The sequence below is a fragment of the Lissotriton helveticus genome, chromosome 5_1 (assembly GCF_964261635.1).
Source record: "Lissotriton helveticus chromosome 5_1, aLisHel1.1, whole genome shotgun sequence".
Lineage (NCBI taxonomy): Eukaryota > Metazoa > Chordata > Amphibia > Caudata > Salamandridae > Lissotriton > Lissotriton helveticus.
In genome coordinates, this window is record NC_136065.1 from 707058561 (window position 1) to 707070673 (window position 12113).

The 12113-nt window shown below is 49.5% G+C and overlaps 1 protein-coding gene across 5 annotated transcripts in view; it reads left to right on the top strand.

The window, feature by feature from the left end:
• The window catches only part of LOC144754853 (uncharacterized), a 979506-nt gene that overhangs the window by 570759 nt on the left and 396634 nt on the right, over window positions 1-12113 (top strand). The gene's annotated exons all lie outside the window — the stretch shown is intronic.

The window sequence follows — 12113 nt, forward strand, 5'->3', positions numbered from 1 at the left end:
GTAGTCTGTTTGTTACGTATTTAGGAGATCCCAGAAAGAGAGAGTTGCCGTAGTCCAGTCTCGATATAACTAAGGCCTGGACTATGGTTCTCCTTGCATCCTCTGGGAGTAGGGATATGATTTTCCTAATCAGACGTAACATCCCAAAACAAATCCCAGACAATTTTTTAGCTTGTACCTCCATAGTTAAATTCTGGTCCAGCCACATGCCTAGGTTTTTTATGGCTGCTTTGGGGGCAGGGGATGGCCCCCAACTTGCTGGCCAGAGGATTTCTAATCGAGGATTGAAGTTGTTACCCAGAATCATCAGTTCTGTTTTATCCCCGTTCAACTTGAGCCTACAGTTCGACATCCATGATCCAATTTTTTTGGGGCAGGGAAGAAGTTGCCGGTGATCTGAGTTAAGAGAGTCTGAGATTGTAAACACTAGTTGCATGTCATCTGCATATGACACAATGGAAATGCCGAATTCCTGTATTATATGGGCCAAAGGACTAAGGTAAATATTAAAAACAGTCGGACTCAGGGAGGAACCCTGCAGGACTCCCCATGGTACTGAGAGGGAGTCTAACTTAAATCCGGCCTCCATACATTGGGAGGAGCTGTCGCTCAGGAATGATGCCACCCATTGCTTCGCTGTTCCCTCAATTCCAACGTTTTCCAACCTCTAAGTCAGAACTGAGTGGTCTACCGTATCAAAAGCGGCACTCAAATCTAAGAGTACCACAGCCGCAGTTCTTCCTTGGTCAAGGATAGACTTGAGTTTTTCGGTGACCACCAACAGGGCTGACTCAGTACTATGTTTAGGTCTAAACCCCATCTGGGTCTGATTAATAACGCTATTGTTTTCGAGTAAATTAGAGATTGTGGTGTTCACCTGCTTTTCTGCCATCTTTCCCTTTATGGCCAGTAGCGATATTGGGCGATAATTTGATAGGTCAGCAGGGTCCAGATGTGTTTTTTTCAGCAGAGGCTTAATGATTGCATGTTTCCACTCTCTGGGCACTTTGCCTTTTTCAAAGGAGAGGTTAATTAGGTTGCATAGTTGGGTGAGCATGGGTTTTCCCCCCTGTACAAGGATGTGCGGTATGGCTGGGTCCAGTCGGGAACCTGACTTAATTTTCTGTTGTAGAGAAGATATATTGTCTGTATTTACCGGCGGAATGGACATAACAGCAGGTGCTGTCAAGTGAGCTGGTTCCCTATGCTCACTTTGTGATTCATTAGAAGGGTTTGGTGGAGCTCCTAAAGTCATCGTTGGGTTAGGGGGAAAGAGACGTGTAGATATTTTCCACTTTACTTTCAAAGAAAGTGGGCAACCTATTGCACCTTTCTTTAGGATATTGAGGGCTAATTACTCCCTGTTCTATGGTGGTAAGTGCTTTAACAATTTTAAAGAGCTCCTTATAAGAGTTGAAGGATTTTGCTATTTTTCCTTCATAGAAGACAGCCTGAGCTTTCATAATGCTCTTATGATAGAGCTGTATAGCTATTTTGTAAGATCTTTTTAGTTCAGGGTCATAAGACTTCCTCCAATCTCTGACAGTTTTTTTTTTGTGCAACCAGCATAGGTGAGAACCAAGAGGATCTATTCGAATTCTTGTGAGTTAGAGGGCCTGGTTTCCTAAAATTCCTGTCAGTCGAGCTATTGATCCATGCACGGCAGTTGCCATATGCCTCTTCTGGATCTTTTGTGTCTGGAGGCATAGAGTACTCCAGGTCGCAGATCCAGGCCTCCGGAACTGTCCTGGGCCATTTGCTTCCTACTATTGTGTGTTCTTTTTTTTGTTCCCCTACCAGAGGTATCAGAAGATGCAGTGGGATCAGGGCATGGTCAGTCCATGGCATCCATATGTGATCTCGTACCTTCAGTCTCGGGTCATTTGAGAATATAGGGTCTAAGAGGTAGCCTTTCTCATGGGTGGCCGACGGTACAAATTGTTAAAGCTTTAAAGCTTCCATGTCAGCTAGACATCTCCTTGCTGTAGGATCATTGAGATAATCCAGGTGGATGTTAAAGTCGCCTAACACTGTAATGGCACTCTTCTCAATGAGCATGCTTGCCACCAGCTCTGGGGCTGATTCTAGAAACTGCCCACATGGTCCTGGGGGTCTGTAAATCAATCCCCCTGAAAAAGAACAAGTCGCGGAAAGAGAAATTAGAAAACTGAATGCCTCAGATTTGACAATATTAACGGGGGATGTCCTACATCCTAACTGCGCCTCGTGAATATTTGCTATGCCTCCTACTCTATCAAGGCGAGAAATTTCATAGCCCGGGGGTAGGGCCTCTACTATTTCAGGGGCTGACATGTATCTACACTATTTAGGTGTGTTTCAGCTGTACCCTATAGCCAACTTTTTTTTTTTCACAACAAACTTTATTGTCTGAACTCACATGTTATGCAGAGCTCTGTCTCCCAGAGGCAACTGCCTTCATCAATGCATCACGAGAATCGTCAGTTACAGTTTAACAGATGTATAACCAACTTTTGACCTTTTTTGTAATCTTTGGTGGTACCTTTTATAATCTCTTATGTTTACACTTTTAAAGTAGTACAGTATACTCAAAACGTATTTATCAATATGTTTGTCTGCTTCCATCCATTGTTTTAAAAAATAAGCTATCAACAACTGAAAGTGGTTTCAAGGTCTATAAGAAAATAGTACCTGAACCTTGGCCCCTGAGTCTATCTCGTTATCCTTTTCTATCTCCTCCAAATGTGATATTCAGTACCTTTTCCCTCACTGTTGAAGTTATGTAAACAAGAATCCCCTCCCACCAGCTGCCACTGACTTAGTCAGGCATTCTTCTCCTTTGCTCCAAAACTTGGTTACTCACCCTCGGAGGTGTCACAAAATCCTTCCTTTTCTTACCATCCACTAGGCTTTGAAAGCCTTTCATTTTAAGTTATCATTTCAGACTAAGACCTTGTTTCTCCTCATTTTTTACTGATCCATGTGTACACATGTCAAAAATAGTCTGGTTGCTTTTTATTGAGGTCTGCACACTATAAATTAACAAGCAAAAGGAACTAAATTAAAAAACCAATTCCACACATTATTCAACCTTAATGCTCCCAATATTTGGGCCCAACGTCTCTGAAACTAAAGAAGTCTGTTCTTTTTTTTCTTTCAATCCAATTGAGGACTCTGTTGTTCTTGGAGTCTCTAACTAGTGCAGCAGTCAGATATTATGTTCCCTCCTTCCTCTCCAACTGGGCAGTGGTTGAATGATGCTGGAAGGACTCTTGGGGGGCAGAGACTCAGACCCCCATATTCCCACTGGATCTTTGCGAGGCGTGGCCGCATCACCAGTGATGAGCAGGCGCTTTATAAATTTCTGCATAGTCTGTGGTGATGGTTGCCCGGAAGGACACTTGGGGGCTGGGACTTTGTCCCCCGTGTTTCCACCAGATCTTTGAGAGGCAGGGCTGCATCACCGGCACTGAGCAGGCACTTTATAAAATCCTGCATAGCATGCATCGCAGGACGCGCCGAGTGCATGCCCGAGGAAAGAGCGGGTACGTCTGTGCCTGAATGAGGCTGGGCTGGGTCCTGTCTCTTTCTTCTCACTTTTTTCACATCAGGACTGTAGCCTAATATGAGAAAAAGGATACATATTTCCATGGCGACTTATCACACCAACCTAACTAAGCATAAAAACTCCTCCATTATGTATTTTCTAACCTCTTCAGTAGCGGCATTAAAAGATGAAATATCCTAAATCAAGGAGGAACTAGGGAGTAGTGGCAGTTGCCTGATAAGGTCTAAACGTATTATTACATAAGACATCGGCAACCTATCTGCTGTATTTGTTACTATTAACCATGACAAGCCTACATCTAGTTTGAGAATTGATCATACGCGCACTATTTTAGCTGCAGAGGTCCACCGCCCTTTAGAGGAACCTCTCCTAGAGTTGACTCCACCAGTCTGCCAAAAGAAAAAGAGACCTCCTCCGACCAAAAAGGTTACTGGCAACAGCAAACTGGCATCAAAGTGTCAGGTAGGAGCTGAATAAGTACAGAAACCTCAGACTCACATACTGTTGGGGTGCAACTTTTGTTACTACCCTCACATCTGGACACTCTACAGACATCTAATTATGTTAAAGTTGAATCTTTACTACAGGAATTCTTAAAGCCTATCCATCAAAGATTTTCCACCATCGAGAAAGGTCTGAGTGGTGTGAGGGACTAAGCTGACTCTGTTAGGAACTCTGCATTTGCCTCAAAGGGCAACTACTCTGTATTCAGCAATGTTACTGATTCAGTCTCCCCTGCAGTGACCAAGGGCAATGGACCTGAGGGTACCAAATTAGTGGCTTCACATAACGTTAATATTAGAGGGATTGTTATTGAACATATGCAACTAGGTTTCCCCCCATGTCTGAATCCTTGCAGTTTTATCCCCATTGGTGAAGGGTCATCAGCTCTTCCTACTTCACCCATTTTGAGCTATAGACAGGCTCCCAAGGGCACATTTAGAACTAATGGAGATAGTATTGGACCTCATAGACAATTTAAAAGATTATCATTGCAGCGCTTATTCAATTAAATTGGTGAATGTATTGCAGCTGAAGGAGGGAGTGTATGAACCCACACAGCAGTTAATCAACAAATGTGTCCATTGCTGTAATGGGCGAGTGGGGGCCAACCCATTTCGGTTTAATCATGTAAAGATTGTGGGGCGTGTTGATTGGTGTTAGATCTGGGGGTCTCTAATTGGCAGAGGTAAGTACCTTAGACCAAGTAGGGACCCTTGCTTCTAGTCAGGGTGAAGAATTACACAAAGTAGATAACCCCTGCTCACCCTCTAGGTAGCTTGGCACGAGCAGACAGGCTTATCTCTGAGGCAATGTGTATAATAAATGCACTTAACACAACAGTAATCCCCAATCCACCACAAACTGAGACCACACAGGTAGGTATATTATAAAAATATATCTTTTATCTATTTGCAGCAGTAAAAATCGACAATATGCTATAATTACTTTCTTAGGAAAAATGTTACACTTAATCTTAATGGTTGCGCTTAATGTTGGAAGGTCTTATCAATGAAGAAAAATAGTCTCAAGTCTCTGGCATCAGTAGAAATGCTACCGCTCCTGAAATGCCCTCAATATGCACTGTTCACATATGCCCGCGTGTGATTTATGTTTAAAAATCAGCCCTTCCCTCTACCGGGCCCACACAATGCGAGCGCGCCTCTCCAGGAGCATCGGGCGCACCGCGCCGCTCAGAACAGGCTTGTTCCTAGCCCCGGCCGGTCCCTTCTGCTCTCCGCCCGCTCTCAGTACTTCCAGGGAGCGGTGGGGAGCTAGCACAGCTCTTCGGGACTCAGGCCAGGGGCAGACGACACTCGCGTTGCTCCCGCGGCGAGGACGGGTCTCGAGGACGGGTCTCCTTCTCGCTGCAGGCGCGGCTCCCTTCCTCCTCAGACTTCGCCGGACCAGCCAATCACGTTGCGGCACCTGCGACGAGCCTCTGTGTTTACCCGGGAGTCAGCCAATGGCAGTGCGGCTCCCGGGACCAGCCCCTGTTGATGTGGGGCCGCGAACCAACCACAGCGAGGCCTTGTTGATGACGCTTCGGCGCACGGGCCAATCCCGTCGCGGCCCTGGTGAGGGGGCTCGGCCCTCTCGCCCAATCAGAGCGCAGCGGGCTCGGTCTTTGCAGCGTCGGTACCGGCCAGGTACGGGGCACTTCGACGGGGGTTTACTGACCCCAGGCTGCGACGGTGAAGCGGTACACAGTTGTTTTTAGTGCGTCCTGCACGGGGAAGGCCTACAAACCTCCGATCTTCACCCCACACGTGTCGATGAACACGTCGATCTCTGCAACACGGCAGGCGTGGTCAGCGCGGCGCCCTCACTCGGATCAGAGGGCAGCCAGTGCGATACACGGCCATGAAACCTCTGGGTGACCGTGCGCTTGACAAATTCCAAATAACATAACATAACATAACATAACAACAGTGTTCACGATCTCTTCAGCACACAGCAGCTTTGGGGGGCACAGCAGAGTTTTGTAGTCCTGGGGCAACCTTTATGTCCCTGGGTTGCAGACAGGGGGCCAGCTCTTCTCAGGCCCTTGGAGATTCAAGTTGAAGACACAGCACACAACAAAGTCTTTGTAGTTCAAGCGGATGGGGGCACAGCACACAGCAAAACCCTTCTTCTCCTCTCCTTCAGTTGGATAGCAGGGTAGGTCAGCCCTTAAAGCACACAGCAAGGCAATCTTCCTTCAGTCCCTTCAGCAGTCCTTCTTCCAGCAGAGGTTCCTCTTGATTGTAGAATCTAATCTTTCTGTTGTCAGGGGTCCTTCTCTTATACCCCTAAAAGTCTTTGAAGTCCTTTGAAGTCTTTGTGCAAGTGGGCCCTGAGCCCGGTCTAAAACAGTTCTGGGTGTTGCTGAGGCACTGGGGGTTTCCTGGCTTCCTTCTTCCTCGCAGTATCAGGGACAGAGGTGACAGTCGCCCAGCAGGGGGGTGGAGCCAGCATTGTGATCAGGCAGGCACAGCCCTGTCACTATCAGGTGTGATCTCCTCCCACTTGCCTGGCAGCAGATGCTGCCTTTCATCCACGGGCTGACTCAGACAACCTCCTGGGGGCTCTGCAGCCCCTGTCACACTCAGGCCAGACAGTCAATCCACAAACAGGCCCAGGCACACAGAAAGGTTAGACAAGAGAACAGCCACTTTCTAAAAGTACTATTCTCAAACACAGAATTAAAAAACAACCCTTCCTAAAAGATGTGTTATTAAATTCTGAGTTCAGGGATATCAATCACTTATGTCCCATCTTGTTCCTATGAGAAGATAGGCTGGTTTCCAATGGGACCAGCCTCCCCCATGTTATTCTATGGAGCAAGACAACCTTACAGCAGTGAGCACACAAAATGGGTGCTGCTCACTACCAGAGCATGTGACCTGCACTAGTACATGCTCTACCTTACCCATACACTGCACCCTGCCCAGGGGGGTACCTTGAGCCTTCCATAGGGGTGACTGATGTGCACAGACAGGGAAGGGTTAGGCCCAGCCAGTGGGGACACTGGCCAGGCGGACATGGCAGTCCACTGACTGCACACAGGACCTGCGCTGGCAGGCCTGAGACACCATTTTAGGGCTACTCATGTGGGTGGCGCAATCTGCGCTGCAGGCCCACTAGTAGCATCTGTCATCACCAGCCCTGGCACACACAGTGCACTTTACTAGGGACTTCATGGTGATACAAATATGCCAATCAGGTATTCCCAATCAATATGACAATTTACATAGGGAGCACTTACACTCTGGCACTGATCAGCAGTGGCAGAGTGTCCAAAACATCTAAACCAGCAAAAACGAAATCCAGCACAGCATCAAAAATACAGTAGACAGAGGCAAAAAGATGGGGGAAAACCACGCCAAGGGTGTCAGGTCTAACACGTGTCCCCTCCAGCTGAAAGTGGGGAGAACTACCCAACCTCTTGGGAGTCCTCATCACTAAGGCGGAAGAATCTGGACAGACCATCAGCATTGGCGTGTTCTGTACCAGGGCGGTGCTCCACCGTAAAGTCCATCCCCTGTAGGGAAATGGACCACCTCAACAGTTTTGGATTCTCACCCCTCATCTGCATTAACCATCTGAGGGGCCTGTGGTCGGTCTGAACACGGAAGTGAGTCCCAAACAGGTAGGGCCTCAGCTTCTTCAGAGCCCAGACCACAGCGAAAGCTTCTCTTTCAATGGCACTCCATTTCTTTCCCTGGGGAGTAGCCTCCTGCTAATGAAAGCCACTGGTTGGTCTCCGCCCTCATCATTGATTTGTGAGAGTACTGCTCCCACGCCTTGCTCTGAAGCGTCAGTTTGCACAATGAACTCACTGGAAAAGTCAGGTGCCTTAAGCACCGGTGCTGTGCACATGGCAGCTTTGAGGGTGTCAAAAGCAGTTTGACAGGCCTCAGTCCAATTCACTTTCCTTGGCTGATTTCTAGATGTCAGCTCTATCAAAGGGGCCACAATGGTGCCATAACCTTTGACAAACCGTCTGTAATACCCGGTGAGACCTAAAAAGGCTCTCACCTCAGTCTGAGTCTTGGGGGGCTCCCAAGCCAGAATGGTATCAATCTTTGCCTGTAGGGGCGCCACCTGGATGCTCCCCACCTGGTGTCCCAAGTACACCACAGATCCCAGCCCTATCTGGCACTTACTGGCCTTGATAGTAAGGCATGCCTTCTGCAGAGCCTTCAACACTGCGCAGAGGTGTTGCAGGTGTTCCTCCCAAGTGGAGCTGAACACAGCAATGTCATCAGGTATGCTGCGCTGAAATCCTCCAGCCCGGCTAATACCTGGTTGACCAGTCTCTGGAATGTGGCAGGGGCATTTTTCAACCCAAAGGGCATGACACGGAACTGGAAGTGCCCCTCTGGCGTTGAAAATGCTGACCTCTCCTTGGCCTCCTCAGTTAAGGCAATCTGCCAGTACCCTGAAGTCAAATCAAAGGTGCTCAGGTACTGGGCAGCTCCCAACCGATCCACCAGCTCATCAGCTCTGGGGATGGGGTGCGCGTCAGTCTTGGTGACCGCATTGAGCCCACGGTAGTCCACGCAGAACCGGAGTTCTGGGGGGCCACCGGGGGTAGCAGCTTTCTTAGGCACTAAGACCACTGGGCTAGCCCAGGGGCTGCTGCAGGGCTCAATTACCCCCAGTGCCAACATCTTGGAAACTTCTTCCTTGATGCTAGCTCTGACTTTGTCAGCCACCCTGTAAAACTTCTGTTTCACAGGCAGACTATTTCCAGTGTCCACATCGTGGACGCACCATTTGGTGACACCTGGGGTCAGGGAGAACAGGGGGGCGAACTGACCCAAGACTTGGCGACAGTCCTTTTGCTGCTCTGGGGTCAGGGTGGGCGAGAGGACCACACCATCCACTGACCCATCTTGCTCCTTGACTGCCAGGAGGTCAGGGAGAGGATCACTATCCTCCTCCCCTCCAGCATCTGTAGCCATGAGCATAGTCACTTCAGACCTCTCAAAGTGGGGTTTGAGGCGGTTCACATGCAGCACTCTCAGGGGCTGCCTGGGAGTCTTCAGGTTAACCAAGTAGGTTACCTCGCTCTTGCGCTCCACCCCCTCATATGGCCCGGTCCACTTGTCACGGAGCGCACAAGGCTCCACCGGCGCCATCACCCACACTTTCTGACCAGGGTGGAACTCAACCAGAGAAGTGTTCTGGTCATACCATCTCTTCATTTCCTCCTGGCTAGCCTCCAGGTTCTCTTGAGCGAGCTTCCTGAAGCGCTTGGTCTGGTTGCGAATGGCCAGCACATAGCTGAACACATCCTGAGGGGTTTTCCCACGGGATTTCTCCCACCCCTCCTTCACCAGAGTGAGAGGCCCTCTGACAGGGTGGCCATACAGCAACTCAAAGGGACTGAACCCTAAGGATTTCTGAGGCACCTCCCTGTAGGCAAACAACAGGCATGGTAACAAGACGTCCCATTTCCGCCTCATGGGCTCTTCCAGGCCCATAATCATGCCCTTCAATGTGCAGTTGAATCTTTCAACCAACCCATTTCCTTGAGGGTGGTAAGGAGTGGTGAATCTGTATGTCACCCCACACTCCTCCCAGAGGGACTTCATGTACTTAGAAATGAAGTTTGTCCCCCTGTCAGAGACCACCTCTCTGGGGAACCCCACACGGGAAAAGATTCCCATCAAGGCACGGCCCACCACGGGGGCTGTGACTGTCCTGAGCGGGATGGCTTCCGGGTACCGAGAGGCATGGTCCACCAAGACCAGGATAAACCTGTTGCCTAAGGCTGTCTTGGGGTCCAGGGGCCCCACGATGTCAATGCCCACCCGCTCAAAAGGGGTGCTCACCACAGGAAAGGGTTGAAGGGGTGCCACACACTTCCCTCCGCTCTTGCCACTGGCTTGACAAGTTTGGCAAGAGTTACAAAAGGCAGAGACGTACTTCTTCATCTGGGGCCAGTAGAAATGGGTGACAAGCCTGTGTCTTGTCTTGCCCCAGATGTCCTGCGAGAGGCACGTCATGAGCCAGACCCAGTAGGAAGTTCCTGAAGCGCTCGGGTACTACCAGCACACGGGCTGCACCGGGGTCAGCGAACTTAGGCTAACTATAAAGTAAGTCATCCTCCCAGTAATCAATTGTTCCTTGGACCCCAGGCCTGCTGCCTGGTCTGCAGCCTGCTGCCGCACACCAATGAGAGAAGGCCACTCCTTCTGAGCCTGGCAGAATTCCTCCCTGGAAGGACCACCATCTTGCTGCCACTGGGACAGCTCAGGCAATTCCCCCAGTTCGCCCACCTGCTCCCCTGTAGGTTCCATGGCATCCCCCTCAGGGTCTGCTTCCTCCTGGACCGTGGGAACGGTGGGGGCTGGTTTCCCGCGCCCTCTACCCCTTCCTCTCTTGGCAGGTCCCTGGGCCATTGTTCCAGGTTCCAGCTCTGCTAATCCGCCCTCACTGGCTGCCATTGCACGGGTGGTCACACAGATCCACGAAGGCAAACCTAACATTTCCAAATGAGTTCTGTGCTCCACCTCTTTCCATGAAGATCTCTCCAGGTCATTACCTAATAGACAATCTACAGGCAAGGCATCACTTACTACAACTTCCAAAATACCGGAGACTCCTCCCCATTCAAATGAAACATTTGCCACCTTGCAGAGGCGAACTGAACTGTCAGACGTCACCACAGGCCGGAGTACCTTGGGAATGATTTGCTCTTCAGACACCCACTGACACCTGACAGATGTCACGCTGGCCCCTGTGTCTCTCAGAGCCTCTATTTCCTGTCCATTGATGGTCACCTTCTGCCCGTATTTCTTAGTGTTTTGGGGCAGCAAGGTTTCCTGGGCCATCTCTTGGTCTCCTAAAGAGACAAGGGTCATCACTGCTAACCCCTCCTCCCCACTGGAAATCAAATCCCCTCCCAAAACTACACTGGCTAACGCAGGAGTTGGAGCACCAGTGGGTGCTGAGGTTTTCTTTGGACATTTGGGGGCAATGTGCCCCACCTCCCTACATGCATAGCAAGTATGCGGGGACCTGTTGTCCTGCTTTGGCTGGGGTACTTACCACCCCCTTGTGGACCCTGGTGCTAGTTCAGCGTTCCGCCTCTTTAGCAAGCTCACTGGGATCAGTTAACTTGCTGTCTAAAAGATGCTGGTGCAGCTCTGGAACACATAAACTACTCAAGTGCTCCCAACTAATCAAGTGACACAACCCCACATAATCAGTAACTTTGCAGCCCTTTATCCAACCTTCCAGTGCACACGTGTACATACTCACACACTCCACCCAAGTACCAGAGTCAAGCTTCTTGAAGTTCCTAAACTTCTGGCGGTACTGTTCTGGAGTGAGCCCATACCTGAGGCACAAAGCCTCCTTCATAGCGGGGTAGGATAAAGTACCTGCTGCTTCTAAGGGTGCCAAGACATCCCTCCCAGAGGCCTCAAAATGCTTCCACAAACCTGCCCCCCAATTCTTCTCAGGCACTTCATTCATCTTCAAGGCAAGTTCATACGATCTAAACCACGCATAAATATCCTCACCCCTCTGATAATTCTGTACCAGATCTTTTGGTATGGATACTTTACCCACCTGTACTGGTTGTGCGCTGCCACCATTAGAACTGGACTCCACCTGTTTGGATTTAATGTCCAGCTCCCTCATGCTCAACTCATAAGCTAACTGGAGTTTCTTCTCCTCCAAAGCGAGAGCATTTCTTCTCTCCTCCGCCTCTTTCTCAGTTTCAAGGCGCAGTCTCCTCTCTTCTGCTTGGGCTTTGAGTTTAAAAAGCTCAATCTCATGGGCCCTAGCTCTCTGATTATCTTCCAGCTCCTCTGGAGAAATGATCCCACTGGAGTGGTTGCTGCCAACCCTAGACGCTGGCCTCCTCACTGGCAAATCCCCGGATACAAAAGCATTCTCCTGTGTGCCTCCCTCTCCAATAACCTCTTCTGGATCACCATGTTTGGCCTCCCACCAGGCCCTCAGAGCTTTCTGTAGCTCCTCCTTGTTTGCGCTGCCCTTCACTGGGCATCCAAGCTGTTTGCAGAATTGCTTCAGTTGCTCCTTTTTGTAGTTGAACAACTCCTGA